The 20,178-nt window shown below is 39.6% G+C and overlaps 1 long non-coding RNA gene across 1 annotated transcript; it reads left to right on the top strand.

The window, feature by feature from the left end:
- Positions 1-10,595: 10,595 nt before the first annotated feature.
- LOC117381704 (uncharacterized) lies at positions 10,596-15,002 on the top strand. The gene is made up of 2 exons (XR_008648932.1): positions 10,596-11,594; positions 12,627-15,002. It is a non-coding gene; the product is annotated as an uncharacterized LOC117381704 (long non-coding RNA).
- The last annotated feature ends 5,176 nt before the right edge of the window (positions 15,003-20,178 follow it).

Below are 20,178 nucleotides of genomic sequence, written 5' to 3'. Positions count from 1 at the left end.
TAACATATGACTGTGATCAGACGTTTAGTTCTGTTTTAAAAAAAAAAAAACCTCAGCCTTTAGAGAAGTCAGGACATTTGAATATTGGCTGTATATATTGATGGGACTTTTGGCTCTTTTATGGGATCCAAATCTTCTGGTTCTGTTCGTATAAACGAGCCGTTCAAAACACAGGCTCTTTTTATATTTATTTATACGACCGAAGCCAATGTGAGAACTAATATTATTAACAAACTAATCACAGAGAAATGACCAAAGATAAGATGTGTTTAAAACGGTTTAAACTGAGAGTGAGAGTGTGTTTGCCCTTTCATATTATGAATAATGTAAGTAAAGTGCACTAGAATAACAATAATTTAAAAAAACTGTTATTATGATGTCAAATATGTTTTTTGTGTTTAAATTTCTCACTTGTATCGCCTGCTCTGCTTCTGTCCTGATTCTTGTGTTGGTTCAGCGTTAATCAGTGTAAAAATCCATAAAAACTAGAAAGAAAAAGATTTGTCTCTTTTGAACGGATGGAACCGGATCTCAGTTTTGAAAAGAGCCGACTCTTTCAGGAGAAAGTTTTTTTGTGATTCACTTTTACAACTGTTTCCATCAAGTCTATGGTTATTTTGTTTGGTTAAGGTCTAGAACTGTACCAAACTTCTAACATGTGTTTACTTTGTGAGAATGCAAATTGGAAAGAAAGTGTGAAAATACCAGCTTGAACTCCACCATTTTGTCACTTTTCATTTTAAACAGTGTCTTTGATGAATGGGCTAAGGCCACTTTTTTGTTCTTGACACATCCATCAGTCTGATATGTCAGGGAAGGTGCTATCTCTGTCAGTATCTCGGGGAGAAAGTCTTTGAGATGCAGAGAGGAAGAGCCAGGAGCAGAGTCTCATTGAGAATACAGCATTCTCCTGAGGTCCACCTAAGGAGCACAGTTCATTACCAGCACAAAGGACTTTCTATGGTTCAGGGCCTTGTGGGGCAGAGGCACAGCAGGCCGTCAGCTCAGGCACAGACAGCGCTTAGCCACTAACTTTAATGTATTGTTACAGCATAGTGTTTTAATCTTCTTTGTTGGGGGTGGGGTTGTCAACTATTGTAAATTAGATACTACTCAATACTAAAACTGGTATTGAAACTAAATACTCATTTGAGCAACTATTGGTACTGAACATTGACCCGGTACGATTAGACCTTTCCTCAACAGTTTTAGAATAATCTAGAGCGTTAGCAAACCTAGCATAAGACCACATGGTAACATAAAGAAAGTACTCATTTAGTGTTGAAAATGGCAGTCTAATATTGTTTAAAAAAGATGATTTTTGTTATCATTGTGGTACTGAGTATGAAGATTTTTTTTGAAGTTTGAAATTTTAGTCTTGTGATAACACTAGTCATGAACTGGCACACTTTTGAGTTGAAAAGTTTCCTTGACATACTACTACTAAAACGACTACAGATCTGTAATCTGTAAATATGTCTGGTTTTTCTGGTTTTTTACATTTTTTACATTTTTTACATTTTGTAACAGTGGTTATTTTCCTTTGCAGAAATGAGCTCAGGACACTCAAAAAAGTAATTACTTGTGAATTATGTGTGAATCTCAAATTAGACCATACCTTAAGTCACACTAGTTTTCTGTGGCCCCCTTGTTGAAAATCAGTATTAAATATTTAACTTTTTTAACATTAGGGTCAATTAGCTTAGTAGCTTTTAAATTGGACCTTAAATGAATTGCTCTGAATTTTGTTGTTCCGTTCTACCTGTAGGAGCACATATTACCTTTCGTAATATATAAATGCTGCTTGAAATTGAGTTTAGTGAGTTTGAATTGAGTGTAAATTCTCTGGGTATAAATGAGAAGTTGTCTGTGTTCTTAGAATTCCAATAATTTTTAATATGGGCATTTAAATTACTCAAAACTTCCTCAAAAATGATATAGTCGCTTACGCTATTTCCTCTTTCTAAAAAAAAGATTTGAATATTGCTGGTCTGATTAAAAATATAGTTTTACAAAAATAATTTAAAAACATTCAAACACCCATTGGCTGTACAAATAACCGTGGAAGGCCTACCTCACAGATAAAAAAGTAGCTCATTCAGTGTGATGGTTCTGGAGACAGACGGGACCAGACATTGGCAGTGACAGCTCACTACTTTTAATACACTGTTGTTAAGTTTAATGCCAGACTCAACAGGGCGCCTGCTCCCCTTATGGTCACGTCTCTAATATAAACTATAGGGCTGAACTCAGAGCACAGATTTGACTCTGCTATCACATACAGTGGTCACTATTCATGAACACAAATGTCTTCAAATACTTCTTCAAAGATATTAGTCGAGGTTTAGGCATCAGACGAATGTGAATTAACTGTAAAATCCCCCACAAAAATGCTGAGTTTATACCCTTATTTGGAAGTTTACAATTGTTCATAATTGTTCTATCTTTGTTTAAATTTTTTTCTTTTCAAAAACAAAAAAAGCTGAATTAAAAAGGCTTAAAGTATTGAATTCATTAATATAAACAATCGTAAATTTTACACATTTAACACAAAACCAGCCCAATTTATTCCTTCAAAGTTTAAACTCTGTTCTAAACAACATTTGGAGCAGAGTTTACCATCAGATGATTGGCTCTGGATTGCTCTATTAAAAAAACCCTCCAGCCTGATTAGAAATGTCTAATATTTCGTGCTGATATGACTAATAATTTTTTGTTGATATGACCAATATTTCTGGAGAAATCCACATTTAATGAGTGAGGAATGAGTTTGTACAATAAGCCTAAAAGCATGTGCATTATCAATATTGGCAGTAACACGTGGGAGGTTCCTGTGCTAAATTAGCTTAGATTTCACTCATAAATGATGAGAAAATAGTCATTTACGTTCCCTAATTTGGATTAGAATTCTAAGAAGCACCAGAGGAGAAAAAGAGGAGAAAAGGTGAGGAGCTGTGGCTGGATCGGAAGGAGGAGGGGGAACGGGGGGCAGACGGTACCACACAAACAGAGATAGAGGGAAGGAGACACTGGACTTTGGTCAAATTGTGCAGATTTAAGTTAAATCTTGTGAGAGGACATAAAGAAAATAAAGCTGTGGCCCTGACTCAGAGATTTTCCCTAAACAAGAGTGGTGACTCCTCTTCAATCCCACACACTGACACAGGTTTGGCTGTAGACGTGTCCATTAAAATGCCTTATCATCGAGATGGACCAAAGTTGAGATCCTGGTCCATTGATCTTTCAGTTTTTGCCACAGCTCTAATCATAAGGCTGTGGTAGTGTTTTGTTGATAGTGTTAAAGAGAAGATGACACAGAGGGAGCGGCTGCATGTGTGGATTATGTTACATTGCCTCTAAGGACTTTCTGCTTTATTCATGCCTGATTCATTTGTCTTGTCCTCAGTCTCACAGTGTGTCCTATTGAGCAAATGCTGCTTACTCACCGAACTATTAGCCTAAACTCATGCAACTTGTATTCAGTCCAACTAGGTCTGACTCAGTTACTCTATCAGCTTATCAGGGTCAAATGTTTGATTGTAGTACATACTTTTTAGCACAACAGCAACCTTTTCAGTTTTTTTTGGTAAATTAACATTTTGGCAGTATAGGCTCGCTAATTTTAAATATCTACACACTTGTACACATTGCATGTTGCATGTTCTACATTTATTCATTGCAACTCATGTTTTTTGAAAAGCAAAAAAAAAAAAAAAATTGAATGAAATAAAATCAAAAACCTGACTGATTCAGCCGAGAGGACTAGAGGCAGCCAAAATGAGTTTCCTCCGCAGGGTGGCTGGGCACTCTCTGACAGACAGGGTGAGAAGCTCAGTCACACGGGAGGAGCTCGGAGTAGAGCTGCTGCTCCTCCATATCAAGAGGAGCCAGCTGAGGTGGATCGGACATCTTTTTCGGATGGCTTCTCTTCTGGGGAGGTGTTCCAGGCATGTCCCTCTGGGAGGAGGCCCTGGGGGAGACCCAGGACACGCTGGAGGGTCTGTGTCTCTTGGCTGGCCTGGGAACGCCTTGGGTTCCCACCGTTGGAGCTGGAGAAAGTGTCTGGGATGAAGGAGTGGGGTGCTTAGACTGCTGCCCCTGCCCAACCTCGAATAAGTGGCAGAAATGGATGGGTGGCTAGAGGCTTTTTTGTATGGAAATATTGTTCCTTTAACTATAATCTTCCACACTATGGCATAAAGCGTATCTATCTCCATGGAGAATGTTCCGCAGTATGGTTTTAGCATTCTATTTCCATGGAATCATGCATGTGATGTGGCAACTCTTGAAAATTACATACTGTACCTTTAAATGCTATTGCGTTAAATAATCACTGGCATAAAGTGGTCTTATTATTTATTGTGATATTTAAAAGAAGAAACAATATATCATACTTCAAACATATTTAGCATTACATGCTTAAGTGCGATGGCAACTGACGCCTCTGTTTGTGAATAACTTTGCACTTATTCATTTGTGCCGATCTTGTTCTGACCAGAGGGCCTTATTCAGAGCCATAATCCCTAATGTGTTTGCACAGTCTATGTTCTTTCAGCAGTTGTCGTGAATGTGTCACTGTGTGTATCTGAGTATTACTGGAGTCATTCTAGACAGACCTGAGTCACCCAGCCATCCGGACCCCCACCCGACAACAACCGGACCCCGACCCTGGAACAACCAACCTCAACCACATCTAAGCAGACGCTACGCCACAACAGCCCGTAAACACTAAACGGGCTATTTATTGGTTAATGTTGATACTTAAAACCCAGTGAGTTGTACTTCTAAATGCAGTTGTGTTGCATTTGTGTTGGAGCTGTTCCATTATTTGATTCAGTTTTTTCTTATTGTCAGTGATCAGCTTGGGTCTTTTTGATCAACAGGTCTACAGCCAATCCTCTGTGAGTAAACACATGTGGTTTGGAGCACAGTTCAGAATGTGGACAAAGCAATTGGACTAGTTTTGTTTGCATTTTTTACAGTCAGGAAATGCACATTGAAAGCCATTTTTATTTGTTTTTAGACAAAATTAACTAAATAGAAAATCTAGGTTTTCATGGTTTTCAGAATGATCAGAAATTAGGACCGTTCCCATAGCGATTAACAATTTAAAACATTTTATAGCTGTGGAATGGGGAAAAAAGTTCTCAAAATTTCATCTATAACAGGAAGCTGAACAAGTCGTATTTTCACGCCTCTACCTCTGCCCTACATGAATAAACAGGAACTTGTAGTAGATAAATTTGTATGCTAGGTGTGCTTAGTCAGAAGACATGTCACGCGTTGTGGCTTTTCACAGGTTGTTGTAGTAACCTATGTGGTGTCTTAACCGCATGACTGAGGTGAGCTGAAGTATGGTTTTACCCTATAGTCTCTCTGTGCTGTATAAACATCAGCAATACCCTACACATAGAAGTAGCATGGTAAAAATCATATTCACAATTTCTTTCTAACTGTTCACGATTTTCAGTTACATTTTATTCTGTCTGATTAACAATAAATAAAAATGATGTTCAATATTTATTTCCTGAACAAACAAAAATTGTAAAACATCCGTACTCCGCTCCAAAACACTTGCTTTTACTGACAGAGCTTTGGCTGTAGACCTCTCCGTCGTACATCTATGGATAGAATTTCAAGAGTCTCAAAAACAGATAAATTCCTCTGGTGATGCTTTAAAAGATGAGAGCAATCATAAATCTTTGGGTTTCAGAATGGTGAAAAATTGGGACTGGTGCTGTAGCAATTAAAAGTTTCAAACTAGGGATGACAAGATTAACCGATGGTTAACCGATTATCGTGATTATTCAGGTCGCAATATAATCATAAGGACCATTTTATAAGCAAAAAGTATACATACATGTGTGCTTTTTTATGGCTGTTTATATCACATACTTTACTTTTGTATTAAGAAAGTTTGATTTCATAAAAGCCACATAGACGAGTGGTATTTACAATGAAAGTACATTAACAATTTAACTTTTGTTGTTTTGTTATGTGTCAGTAATCATGAATAAGTTGTATATTCTGAAGTTTCTTCTCATAATTATAGTGGAATGTCTAGATTGAACTGTCTCTATGTAAAAGCTGTCATGTAAAGAAAGCCAACTGTATCTGCGAGTGTGTTAAATGCTGCACATATTGATGCTGAGCATTGAAGTCCACACAGTGAAGTGTGAGACAGTGCCTCGTGGGTCAGGGTTTCATCATTGGGCTAATATAGCGACAGTGACATCATGGTTTGGACGTGTTACTGTGAGTTATGAGTAGTTCCACCACCTCGTTGTTTTCTATATTTGAAGTCCTGCTGCTGGGGCCGTACAAGGGACAGACTGACTGAAGTGAGTCCAGTCCGGCTGAGTCACGGCTGCAGGGGTCCGGCCTAGTCACCGTGACCCAGGACACAACCAGATCTCAGGGTTTGGGTGGGCATTTTGCGAGATTAATCACAATCAATATCAAAATCGCAGTTTGAATGGATGTAATTAGCAAATAGAAAAGGGAGCAGTTTTTTAAGTGGCATAATTTCCGACACAAACAACAAAATCTCCTGTCTTATTCTGCATAGAAACGGCCAGCCCTGTAGTTTAGATCTGTACAAACATGCTATGAAATGTGATGCTTTTATTAGTTTGTCAGTTCATATTTTCGTCTTTTTGTCAATTCTTCTGGATGTGTTTAAAATGTGAACTTTGAACAGAATCGTATTATTAAAAAATAAATTGCAAATCTAATCAGTAGTGCAAGATCACAGTTTGTTATGTTTCCCAAATCCCTGAGCCGTAGTCGCCTGCTCACCCAGACCTGTGGGGTCTGTCAGCGTCAAGTCTGTTTTATGCAGTGTCTGGGAAGTGAGGGGAATAATAGACTGTGGTAATTGGTGCCCCCTGATTTCCTGGCAGCACCTGGAGTGTGTGTGTGTGTGTGTTTCTGTGTTTGTGTGTGTGACTGTGTGCGTGTCTGTGTTTGCATGTGTGTGTGTGAGCACTGACTAGAAATGGGACAATAAACAGTAATACCATTTATCGTGATAAAAGGGTAATAATTATTGATAACTGCCAAAAGAGATGATTGCCTTTATATCACCATATTGTGCAAAAAAATAATAATAATTGCTTCTGTTGTCAATGTTGTTGTTTTAACTTATAACAAAGTACAATTTTATATATATTTTTAAACATGGAACTTGTTTAGCTCCATAAGATTTTTAAACCGTCAGTAATTTTAATAATTATCGTGATATTAGCATCAATCACAGTTATTTGGCCCCATTCCTGGCGCTGACACAGAGGCTGAGGAGCAGGGATAAACACTGGGACAGGGGGATCTCCATCAGGAGTGGACCATGCTTTAGTGGTGAGGTCATGAGGGACAGGAATATAACCTTACAGCCCTCTCACATGAAGCACTGTTTTGCTTTAGTAACACTTATTTAGCATTAGCATGAATCTCCTTATTATAAACACAGTATATTGGTAGAGTCTCAGGTCACAGAGTGGCAGTTGTGTGAGTGTGAGTTGTGGCCGTGCGTTGGGTAACACAGCGATTGCCCAAGCTGTTGTGATGGTGTCGTAACACATTGGATCTGTCCAGTGTTTGTGTCATGTGAGCCTGGTTCTCTATCTGCACTGCCACTGTGTGTGTGTGTGTGTGTGTGTAGGGGTGTGGGGGTGTGTGTGGGGATGTGTGGGTGTGTGTGTGTGTGTGTGTGTGTGTGAGTTTTCATTAGAGAAAGAACAAAAAGCTGTGCGTTTTGTGAGTGTGTTTGCGTGACTTCAGAGGTGCGGCTTCTCAAAGGGCAGACAGGTCAAAGGTTACACTTGACTCATGGTCTCTGGAATTTAGATTTTTACAAAATACAGAATGGCAAAAGACTGTGCAGTGCCACAGGAAATGATCACTCGTTACAAATCAGGAGCTTAGATGTTCTCACAAATATAGTCTTTTTGGATCTTATGCTTTGTGCACAAGACAGGAAACTAACACACTGGGGTTTCCCCTACCTAAGCACCCCTGTGAGATACCTTTTCATGTCCCCCGTTATTCCTGATGACCTAAAACCAAGTCAATAATTTTCCCAAATATAATTGAAAGGTTAGGGTTCATCTGGTTCTGTGCTGTATTTCCTATTTTAAAATTTATATAATGTAAGTGAATGAGAAATAAATGACGTGGATTTTGGGACACTATCTTAAATGAGGGTCAGATAAGCATTCAAACCAGAGTCATTCTGAAAGCTCAGTACACACTTCCTTTTGTCAATTTTTGCAAAACAGGATTTTAAATTATCACATTTATATTAATGTCAACCAATGTTTTTGATTACAAAGTGTATTTATTGTGGCTTATACAAATACCAAACAATTTTATTTTAATGCACAATATGTAATGAGTGCACCTGGTTAACTTTAATTACTGCTGTAAAATCATCCTAAGTAAACAAACATCCAGCAATCAAAGTCATTACAAACACGTCTTGTATTTTTAGATTACTCTTATCCTTCAAACTGGTTTACAGGGGAAAAAAATCTGCCATTTGATCATTTGAGAAGGGAGATTACTTGTACAAGGCAGAAACAATACATAAAAAAAAAACATAACAGTTTCTATTTTTTGTGTGTTTCTGTTTAAAATGATTCACCTTCAACAAATATTAAAATCTTATCAGTTACAGAATTATGTACATTTCCTGTGGTGTTTTTTGAGTGACTTGTTTTAAGCTGCATAGAATAGGCTATAACCAAGCATATATTATTCTTCAAATTGACCAAATGAACCCATTTCTCTAGCTATAAGCCTTTGTATAAATTGTAAGTTTCCATAAATAGTGAGAATGACGAGGAGAGCCCTGCAGCTCCCGGAGCAGCTTCTGGAAGTCATTTAATGAATTGGAAAACAACAGTTATAAAGTTTGATAGGATTTACGCATGCAGAGTTTTATTACTGTGAACGCAGCTTGATTAACAGATTATCTGGACCTTCACACATTTTCATACACTCAGGAAATCAGCAGATACCTTATGTTTTAATGTTTTTTGAAATTTTTGTCTCAACCCTGGTCACATAAAAAGGAGAATTTTAAAGTTGCTAAATATTTAGTTTGGCAAATTATTTTTCGTCTTGTTCTGTTCTTAAGTGTAAAGTTGATTTTAACATTTATACACAAATGCAGATTTTAAAATTATAAACAGTGTTACGGGAAAAAAAATAGCATGTTATAAGGCATTTTGCTTGTTATAATTTTTTTTGTTTGTTTTTGTTTATTTTTTTATTTTTTTAAGCAAATCAAGACAAATGTCTCACTTACAATACGTTTTGCAACATTGCGTCAGTTAGGTTCTTTGCACTAGAATTTATTTTTTTTATTTAATACTACATTTACAAGACTTTCAAAGCGGGTGTACTATTTTTATTTTTTTACACTTTAAACTACTTTTGCTAATATCTTTCATATATTTGTTTCTAAAACCCACACAGAGCACCACATCAAGTTAATCTCTACATTTTTTTTACAATTTGGAAAGAGATTATCCGAACTCTGGTTTACACTTCAAATTTTTTACTGAACACGAAAAATATCTTTACAAATATTGCAAAAATTATTAAACAGAAATGCATGCACAACAAATACACTTTGCTTTACAGTACAACTTCCCAAAACTTAACAGCAAATGGTGAACAGACTTACAGAGGTCATTCCCAAGTCAGCATGAAGAAACTATAAAAAGATCGCTCAAAGGGACTAAAAAATGATCAGTTTGAACCCAAAAATGCAGAGTAGCTCCTCAATGAGAGACTTAAAAATGTGTTTTAGTCCGGTGCTTGGTGTGTCTTTGTCAGTGGATTTGCCCGGGCTCATGACTCAGTATTGCTCATCGTGTAGGAGAACATTTGCCCGCCATTTCTGAACTCCTTTCTTTGTTCTTGCATGTTTACTTTTGCCCACTAAACTACTGCGATTACAAACTTTTCCTAACTATTTCAGTTTCTTTGTATCAATTATATGTTTTAATCTCATTTGATAACTTAATGAGTTGTTTGAATGTTATTATGAAGGCTAGTTTCGAAGTTTCTATGTGGGGGATGGGAGGACAAGGCATTACAGTTTCCCTCCTCCAAAAGTGTGATTTTTTTGGGTCAATTATACAATTAAAACTCATTTGATAACTGTAGTATTATATTTATTTATTTATTACATTTTTAAAAAGTCTAAGGCGTCTCATGTGGGGGATGGGAGTACAAAGCGTCACCCTCTCCAAAAATGAGATTGGAGTTTTGATACCCTTTTTCACCAAATCTTTTTGTAATTCCCAGCTGTAACTTCCTCCCTGCTTTATTCTCATTCACGAGTATCCATTACCTGCTGTAAAGTTAATCATTTCTAAAGGGCTTCACAACATAGGTGTAATCGCATGTTTGTTTGAGAGAGAAACGGAAATGAGTTCCCTCCTAAAAGGAAAGTTATCAGCTATAAAGTTAACTGTATGTGCCATATCTGCCCACGCACATGTATCTTTGTTCAGGCTCTGTGAGGCTCGGACACTTCAAAGGTAAACAGCATAGTGTTTTGAAATAATCAGTGGGACTGAGTTTGAAGAGTCACTGAGGACAATAGGTGAAGGTGTTTGTACAGTATCCATTTGTTTGGCGATTAATTGCTAAGTTGAGTTTTGGGATGGGCAACCAATTCACTTTTCTAGGGCATTCTCTGCAGCGTCTTTTTTTTTTTTTTGAGTGTGAGGAGGGAGTGGAAGGTGATCGGTAGTACATTGTAGTCGGTGGCTAAATCTTGTAAAGGGTTTCCTAATATGGGCCGTCTTACAGCAGTGCCCTCCCCCCTGGGCCATCCCCTCCACCTCTCAGCCAGTGATGACACAGCTCGGGTACGACTCACTTCCTCATTAATTGGCTGAAACCAGTTCTTACAGGAACCGCCTGTGATAAATGTGAGAGTTCTGAGAAGTCATTCATTTCTCCGCGCTGCAGCGGCAGAGGAGGCACTGCAGGGGAGTTGAACGGGTTCACCGCTGTGAGAGAGAGAGAGCGAGAGAGAGAGAGAGAGAGAGGGAGCGAGCGTGTGTGTACGCAGACTGAGAGGAGCAGAGCGCGCTTAATACTGCGGCCGCCACAGACGCTCCAGTCGCGCACCGCACATTTCTGCTTCTCCTCTCTCTCTTCGTCTTTGTCTGTTGTCTTTTTAGTGAAAACGGGTCTTATTAGCTGAAGCTGGGGCACAGGCTGTACTTTTTCTCTTTCCTGTTTGTGTGTGTGTGGGGATGCACCCGTTGATCCCTCCGTCTTTCTCTCTTCTCTCAGAGGAAGCGAGAGGCCGACACTGTACAGGAGATAGGACAGCATGCCTCTCTTTGTTGCTGCCCTTGGGCTGGTGAGTAACAATGATGTGACGTGATTTGCACCCCCCACCCCCATTCTTCCCTTCCCTCCCCCTTTCCCTCCTTTTCCTCTCTCCCTCTCTCCTCTTGTGTTGTTGGACATAGGCTTCACTGCTGGGTGCGGCACTGCAGAAGCCCTTCAGAGACACATGGAGGCCCAGAAGGCCGAGCGGCTCTTGGCGTCCGAGAGGGGTCCCAACTGTAAGTACAGGGGCCTCAGCCCCATTCACTCACATCTGCGCGCCAAAGAATGTGGCCCCTCACTTCTGCCTCTCTTTCACTCTCTCACTCCTCTGTTGTCCCTCTTTATCTAATCCTCCTTTTAGGGCTTTAGCTTTGGGCTTCTGTTACCTAATCCTAGGACCACCAACATCCTGTCAAACATTAGTTTTTATTTACTTTTGAGCAAGTGACTTTTTTTAATTTAGACTCAAGTAGTTTGAGATTTTACTACTTTGATAGCTTAGAGCATGGGACTAATTTAGGGCCTGAGTGACGGAGTATGAGCGCTGCACTAGGCGGGCTGAAGGGAGGAGGCGAAAGAGGAGAGGGGGAGGGCAGAGGAGAGGGGCCACTGAAGGGTCTGCCTTCTCCCTGTATTCAAGTGTACTACTGTAGCATGGGGCGTGCTGACTCATGCTCCGTCTTACCAATGGGAGAGTGTGTGTGAGTGTGGTCACTCCCCTAAGTGTCACACACACACTTGCACTCAGTGCCCCGCCTGAACTCAGCGCTGACTCTGGACCAGGGCGGGGGCCCCTCCACTAGTGACAATCCATCAAAACCCCTGTCTACAACAAAAAGAGCCAGTTGTAGCACTAGCCGATTCCTCTTTAAAAGACTCTTTTCTCTTTGCCACGGCTCACTCGGCTTTCTCTCACTTGATTCATTCTCTCCTCGCTGATTCATTGAAAACCATTATTCTTTTTTACACGCTAACTCAGATGGAGCAGAGGAAAGGGTAGACTTTGAGTTGCATAAGGACAGATTAAGGCATTTCTAGAACAATGTTCCTTTTTTCTTGTAACTTGAGCCTCCTGCAGTTACAGGAGGAAAGCGAGGCAATTTAAGTTGGTGGAGGCAGGCTGCAGGCTGGGGTCAGTGGGGGCGTTTGGAGAGAGGTGGTGGGGGTTGCTGCGTGTTTTATTACCCCTGATCTCTATCTGTCCTGCACATGGAGCTGCGGCATCAGGAGCCCTCACGGTACTCATGGACTTCTCTGCTTCTTCACAGGGACACTGTAGCTTCAGACATGGAGCTTCTAGGAGGTTCTTCACGATGTGCTCCTTTGTGCTGCATTGTCAACTCATCGCTGGGCTCAACCAGCAGAGGAAATGTGGGTGGCCGAGCCGTCCCAAAGCTTCTGAGGACTCCTTCACTAATTTCTACTCTCCTTTCAGCTGATAACCCTCCATTATCTGCCTCCGTCTGGTTTCCTTCTTGTTGTACAAACTTGTTTATGTTGAACTTGGACTTGCAGTTACTTGCTAGTGAAGTCTTTAGTAATGATTTCTGCTAAGGTAGGTGGTAGTCTAAATGTTGGGATATTTCAGTTATACCATCAGATTATATTATTTAAGCATGTGTGGGATCTGAGTGGAATAAATATTAGTTAAGTTAAGCATGGAGTTTGAAGGACCTAACAACCCACGGCATCTTAATTTGACCTTTTTAATTTGTACAGTTTCGTTTTAAAGGAATATGCCTCTTGCTGCATTGCCTTGTGGGTATAGTAATTTCATTTTCAAAAGTACATAGTTGCAACTTGTAGATCAGTAGGTCAGTAGTGGCAAAGATATGAATCCTGTTCCAGTGTAGCACGTACTCCATTGTATTAACCGTTGAGAATAGTTTTACTTTTGGCAGAGAGAATATAAACTGTCAGTCAATCTTGCTGCTGGTCCCTTTGTCTGCTCGTATTGTTCTGCTTACAGGAAGAGCCATGAGTCAGCCTGGGGGTCTTTGCCAGATGCAGTCCTATACTACAGTACTGTATAGAGTGAGTGGTATTTTTGGGTGTTGGTCTAGTTTAATGAGCTGATTTCCATTTTTTTCTGAATTCTGTTAGAATAGGTTATGCTAATAGTCTGTCTCAAAGTCTCGCCTCTTGTCAGTTACTCCTCTGTTTCAGTTACAGAGTCAGGCTTGCTGCTTTTCTTTGTCTCCATAGCCAGGGAGCTGTGTGCCTTTTAGATCTTACATCATCTCCCAAGCACCACCTAACGCCTTATTTGTAATCCATCTTTGTCTTTCCTTTCCAATTGGAGCACAAATCTATCTCTTTTTCCCCCAAAATCGGCACCGAAACGTAGTATTTTTGGTGTTCGTTCCTTGGCACTGCTGTGCTACGCTGGACTGAGCAGAGCAGGCACGGGCGGGAGGGAAAAAAAGCTCAGAGTGAAAAGCGTCTGTGGCGTTACCTCAACTGAACCTTCCAATGAACTCGTTGCACTGCCCCAGTCACGGAGCCAGGAGACGAATCACTCGAGTAGATTCAAAACAGAGGGGTACTGTTAAGCATGCTGAACCCTCTGCTCCTGCTCTGCTCACAGCATTCTCCTTTCCTCTGCCACGGTAAGTACGATTAGGATTTCTTCTCCTTTATTGTTAGTGTACTTGTGTGCCTCGGACATGTCGGGCACTCGTCTTGTCAGATAGCTTATCAGACTGGTGTTGGCTGTTAAGATTACAAGGCGACAACAGTCTGTAGGCTGTCTGACGTTTCGGGCTTATTCATCGGATCCTGTTTAGTCCCCTTCTTGTATTGTCTTTGTCTCAGTGAGCATCAGTTCCCGTACGGAGGTGTGTGCTGGTTTGGGAACACTGAAGTCATTCTTTTGTTTATTTCCTCCATGATGACGTTTGTTGAGGTTTTTTATGGGGAACTGTTTCACACTTGTTGGTGCTAATACTTTCATGTTACATCTGCATCACCGTGCGTGCATTTTAGTTGGCTTTAGCTCTTGAATTTCCAGAGATTCCAGACAGAACACACCTCATTGCAACACATTGTATTGTGACACCCAGTCCTAGGTATGGTACACGCAGTGCTCTGCTCCCTTCCCTTTTACACTTCCCTCTTTTCTATAACAAAGAACTTCCCTTAGTTACTCAATAACACTTTTTGTTGGACTGTGCATTTTATTACAATAACTTGAGTAAGGGTTTTTCTGTAAATTTGTACTTAAAAAATAGTGTCTGTTCACTGGGTACTTCTACTTTTTAAAAATATCTTCTGGATTTTAAACATTTTGGTCTTAAAAGGAAAAAATGTATAATTCAAAAAGATACTATTCTACAAAACAATGTAATTTTTTTTCTTTTTGAATTTCTTCTAGAGGTCTTAAAAGCAAAAATTAGATCATTGGAAAAGACAGGAATGGGTTTCTGGCTGAGGGACTGTGTTTTTCTTGGCTGTTTCAGAATGTCCTGTTCCATGAGGGAGCCCCCTTTTGGCATGTGCTTCACTACGTGTTTGTAAGCTTCTAGAAATTCTCTCTGTACTCAAGAATGTATTTAATGTTTACGTCATGTTCGTACCTGGGTTATTTCAGAATTGCACTGTTTTTGTCACCTGTCTTCTCTCTAAATAAAGTCCATTCAAAAGAGTTTTCTTGCCTCTGTTCATTTATGTGATAACTCAAGTCTGTGCCATAGCTGACCCCCGGGCCTCACATGTCAGATACCAAGCCCATCACAACTCCAATTTCCCCGGCTAAGGTTTCACGTCCGAGCGGTTATCACATTACCCATTTGCTCTGTGCACTCTGACATCATCTCCATTTCAGATTCCAAGTCGAAGCTTTACCATGAGTTATGGAGAATCACAGCTACAGTCCGGCTCTTGTTGCAGAGCTTGGCATGTTCATATGCCTCTCACATGACCCAGAGGGGGAGTTTTACTAGTATTACAATTGAGCAGAAAAAACAGATGGGTTTTCAATATAAATACATGATGTAACTTTATTATATCTCACTAAATCTGAATATTAATTTCATATTTTTGTCCTATGTGCATGTGGATAATTAGAGGTAACTTTTCTAATGGAGGGTCGGCTTTACCTGTGTGTTTACATGGTGATGTTATTACTTTGCCCAGAATGTCATATTAAACTTTAAAATTTTGCATTTATTAGTAGTTATGGTAGCAGGAGTAGTTTATTTGGTCATATTCAGCTCAGCAACATAATAGATAAAAACCCCATCAGAATCACGCTCAAAAGGGTTTAGACGTATAATGCCAAACCCTATTGACAATTATTCATCACATGTATTTTTATTGCTTATAAATACATTTAAAAATCCGTACTACATGCAGGGTCTCCTCTTCGCAGAGCTGACCTGTAAGTCGCTCTGGTTGCGTTACCTGCTTGTCTCAATGTAGCTAGACACGTTTCATGCCGTACAACAGAGAGACGCCGCAGTAGAACATTCTAAGCAAGGCAATAACATCTCCATGGAGACAAGAAGCAGGTAGCGGACCCTCCACCTGAAAACGTATACAGTGAATCTTTAAATACAAGTCAATGGATATTGTTCTTGCACCTTCGGGTCATGCTGTACTTGACCTGCCTGTTCCCATCATTGCCACACCCAGAGCACCCTGCACCCCTCCTCTCTCCCTTTTCCCCCCCAGCCTCCTCACACAGCCCCAGGGCCCAAGCTGAAAACCCAACATGCAAATCCTGCCTGTCCAAACACGCCGGGGGTCTGATATTCAAATAACCACACTGCCTTTTGTCCTGGCTCTCTCCTCCTTCCATATGTGCCACATGATCAGTGCATATTCAGTTCCGGTAGCACTGGTTTTCATTTGGGATGGATCAGACAGCCCCCTCCTCCCTTTACTACACTTTACCTCACTCTCCATCTCTCACTCTCCAGGCTGTTTTCCTTGACCACTGGATGGGCTGGGTGATATGACAAAAAATAATCACCAATTTTTTTCACCTATTTATTGATTAAGGTTTTCAATTTCATTTTTGTCCTATTAAATACAAAAACAAAATGGCTTCCGATATCAATTCCCTGAAGATAAACAATGCATACTTGCAATAAAAAGCGTGTGAATCAGCTCCACACCACATGCTTGTACTGACAGGATTGGCTGTACACCTCTTAAAAAGACGATTCGAGATGACTTGGCTGAATCTAAATCTCTTTTAAAATTGGATTAATCGTCCAGCCCCACCACTGGAGGATGCTGAAATATCACTGGTCTCTCTCATCGGACACCCACCCAAAAATCCACTCTTCTCGCAACGGCCCACTTAGTCCCTCTCACATTCTGTCTTATTACATTATTCTCAACATGAACGTGTTTTTTTGCCTTTGCTGTGCTGTTAACACACATCAAGTCCAAACTTCAGTCCAAATCAAGAATGGAGCCTCCAAATAATACTGCTAAGAATTTTGAATCTTTACCAAGATAAAGTTTTAAAATCACATTAATCACTCAAACATATCAAAGGTGAACAATGTAACACTGCTAATGAAGGGCCGTCCACCTTTTTTTCTTTCTTTGTTTCTTTATATTTATACAGGGGAACTCAATGAGATCTTTTGGGCTCTCATTTTCATGAGCACCGTATTTAAAAATACAATACAAACAGAATAAGAAACAAACCAAACAAGTATACAAGTCCATGTACGTTAAAAACAGGAGCAGGTGTGTGTATAAAAGTTTGTTACCAGATCATTAAATTGCGATTGTGTCACCAATATTTTTTTTTTGGCTTTTTTGTTTTGCTTTTCCTTGCACCTGCTAGTTTTCCTTTACCTGAAAATGTTCCACAGTATGGCAAAAAAACGTATCTCCATGGACACAGGCAGAAGACTCTATCATCCAAGTTACAGATCAAATCTGTGGAGACGTGACACAGTAACTGCAAATTTTTGAGTTATACATCTACAAATGAATAAATGTTATATAAGTTTAATACCATACTATGGAATATTCCAGGCAAACAATAACATGACTGACCCCCAAAGTTACACACTGCACCTTTCAATGTAAACACCTTAATTACTTATACTTATACTTATATTACTTATATATCAAATTTTGTTCTCACAATAACAGCATTGGTTCAACAGGTGAAGTAAGGTAACATGTCAGCCTACTGTATATAACAGCAAATGCAAACCATGTTGCATTGAGGTCATTGTAATTACTTCTAGTGTTTGCCAAGTTAGTCTGTGCTTATCTTAAAATATTTGTCAATGTGTTATGTACTAAAGCAATTGCTAAAAGCACTTCTAAACTTAAGGCCTCAAAAGTATCATCTAGCAAAAGATGACTCTCAACAGGCGTCAAAGATTTCTAAACGTGCCTGTCTTTTATACGTTATAATTATTGGCAATCACTTCCCAAACCATAACGCCTCAAGCCTTTGATTCTTCTGTTGTGGTTACAGCTCACCCAGATCAAACAAGACTTATCAGTAACTTCAGCCTCTGAGTCCTCATAACTTTCTTCGTCTGAGAGAAGCAATTAGAACGGGGTCTCTGTTGAATGTAATATGAAAAAACGCCTCACCAGTGACTCTACATTGAGCTGTGAGCCGGCCAATCTGTGGGTTTTAGAATGAGGAAAAATTTGGACTGTTGCCATAGCAATTAACACTTTAAAACTAAATATTACATCTCTTGATCGGTGAAAAAATTTTTTAAATCCTATTCCCAGGGATTTCTACTGCTACTGCTACTACTTGAATATTAAAAGATGACTACAACTCCCACGGCACCCACATTACCACCTGTCTGGCGAATAATTGGCTTAAATTTTAAACATGTACTTGTTTATTCAGTGCGATCCGTAAAAAGTTGTGACTAAACAGGCCAGTATATGAGCAAGACTAAAACAAATGTTGACAAGTGATTGTAGCTTACCACTAGAGCGCATTGTGAATTATTAATGTCTCACTGTGGTGCTTTAAGCTTGTCTAGGAAAATATAAATCCAAACTGTTTTTATTATTATTGATAAGCATATTTCTGCCAGGATGTCCCTAAACTACTGCCACTGGTCCCTTGTTTCTTCTGACACTGCTTCTAATGTGGTTTTCAAATAAAATGTTCTGCATTTCAGAAAATAAAATACACAAACATATAACACATACAATCAACACATACATTGCTTGAAAATGTATTGAATTAATTTAGTTTCTTACTGATAATAGGCCTATTTAATAATGCACCATGATTTTTAATAGGATCCCCATTTTATATGATCCATCTTCTGGAAACCTTGTGAACGTGAACAATCTTGCTTTTTCATTTGTCCATGTTTCCAAGGGCTGGGGTTACTGTGAATGCATTTAAATCTATCAGGTGTGTAGTGCATCCAAACCTCTAAATGCCTTTGAACAGAGAAAAGCTAATAAAGTGCATGGCATGTGAAGAGTGGGTGTAAAGACACAGGAGCAGAGCCACATGAAAGCACAAGCTGTTTGAAGAGAGACGTCACTGACTGAAATCCGACTGTTGGACTTCCCTCCCGGAGCAGAGGCTGTGGCCCTGGTGCCTGGGGCCCGGCCCAACATGTCTGCACATGTCTCTGTGTCACGACATGATGCCACCTCACAAATATCACAGTGGAATGCCCCACTCTGCCTTCCAAGCATTCCAGCGCTGGAGATGTGAAGGCCCAAGTGTTTCTGCTGTAAATGCAAATAAAACCAGGTTTGAATGACACAGGACTGTGACTCATTTCATACCTATAGGCCTAATTGTTTAAAAGAATGAGACACACCACCTCTGATCTTTTTTTTTTCTTTTTTTTCTATGGAACTTTATGTAATATTTTGATTTTAAATTGCATAAACATGGCCTAAGTGTGTGTGCATGTGTGTGTGTCCAGATATATGGTAAACATGTTCAAATCAAATATAGCTTTTACTGATAACAACTGTAATGATGATTTATTCTTAATTAATTAAGTTGTTTGTATTATAATTGGTGTTTTGGTTCTCAAGAAAATTATCTAATCAGAAAGCAGAATGAGCCTCACATGAGTCTCTCATTTAATGTTGAAATTCAGTTAGTTTAAACCTAAAATAACTCTCTGATCTGAATCCTCACTGTCTAAACCTCAGTGCTAGTGCAGCCTCTGTAGCTCAGTAAGTTAGTTCTGGAGGTTCTGAGCTTTCACAGGAGACATGGCCTGTCCATACAGAAAATGAGAAAAATGTATGTGTAAGTGTCCTCTATATACAAGGTCCTAACAACCAGAATCAGTTGTGATTGTACCTCTTTTTGCAAATTTTAAAAGCTTAGGCTACATACAGTTCCCTCTTGATATTTAATTTTACAGACATATTTCAATGTTACCTTTAAAGACAGAATAGGCCAATCAGCCAGGGCATCTCCTAGGAAACCAGTCTGTTTCCCCTTATGTTGTTTTCTCTATGGCCTGCCCACAGCATGCAGCACAGAGCCACAACAGCAGCCTCAGCTTCTCTATCCAAGTGTTTCTATTTGGATGCTCAGCTGAGCCAGGGTCCATTCTCCAATCAGACTTTTGTTACTTTTGAGGGAGTTGTTAAGCAGAAAAGGCCACCAGCCTGTCCACACTCAGCACACACCATAATTTCTGGACTGCAAACATTCTGACAAATAAACAGTACGGTACACCACCTCTGCTGGCTCCCTGTCTGCTCCCACTCCCAGAGATTTTCACACAGCTGTTTTTAATGCAAATTGAACTTTTGAAAGAAGTTGTGTAGGCATGTATGGGATTGTAGCGTATTTGTAGGCCATCATTTAAAGTGTATAGAGTTAGATTT

Source organism: Periophthalmus magnuspinnatus, chromosome 14, assembly GCF_009829125.3.
Source record: "Periophthalmus magnuspinnatus isolate fPerMag1 chromosome 14, fPerMag1.2.pri, whole genome shotgun sequence".
Lineage (NCBI taxonomy): Eukaryota > Metazoa > Chordata > Actinopteri > Gobiiformes > Gobiidae > Periophthalmus > Periophthalmus magnuspinnatus.
This window is presented reverse-complemented; position numbering and strand designations above follow the sequence as displayed.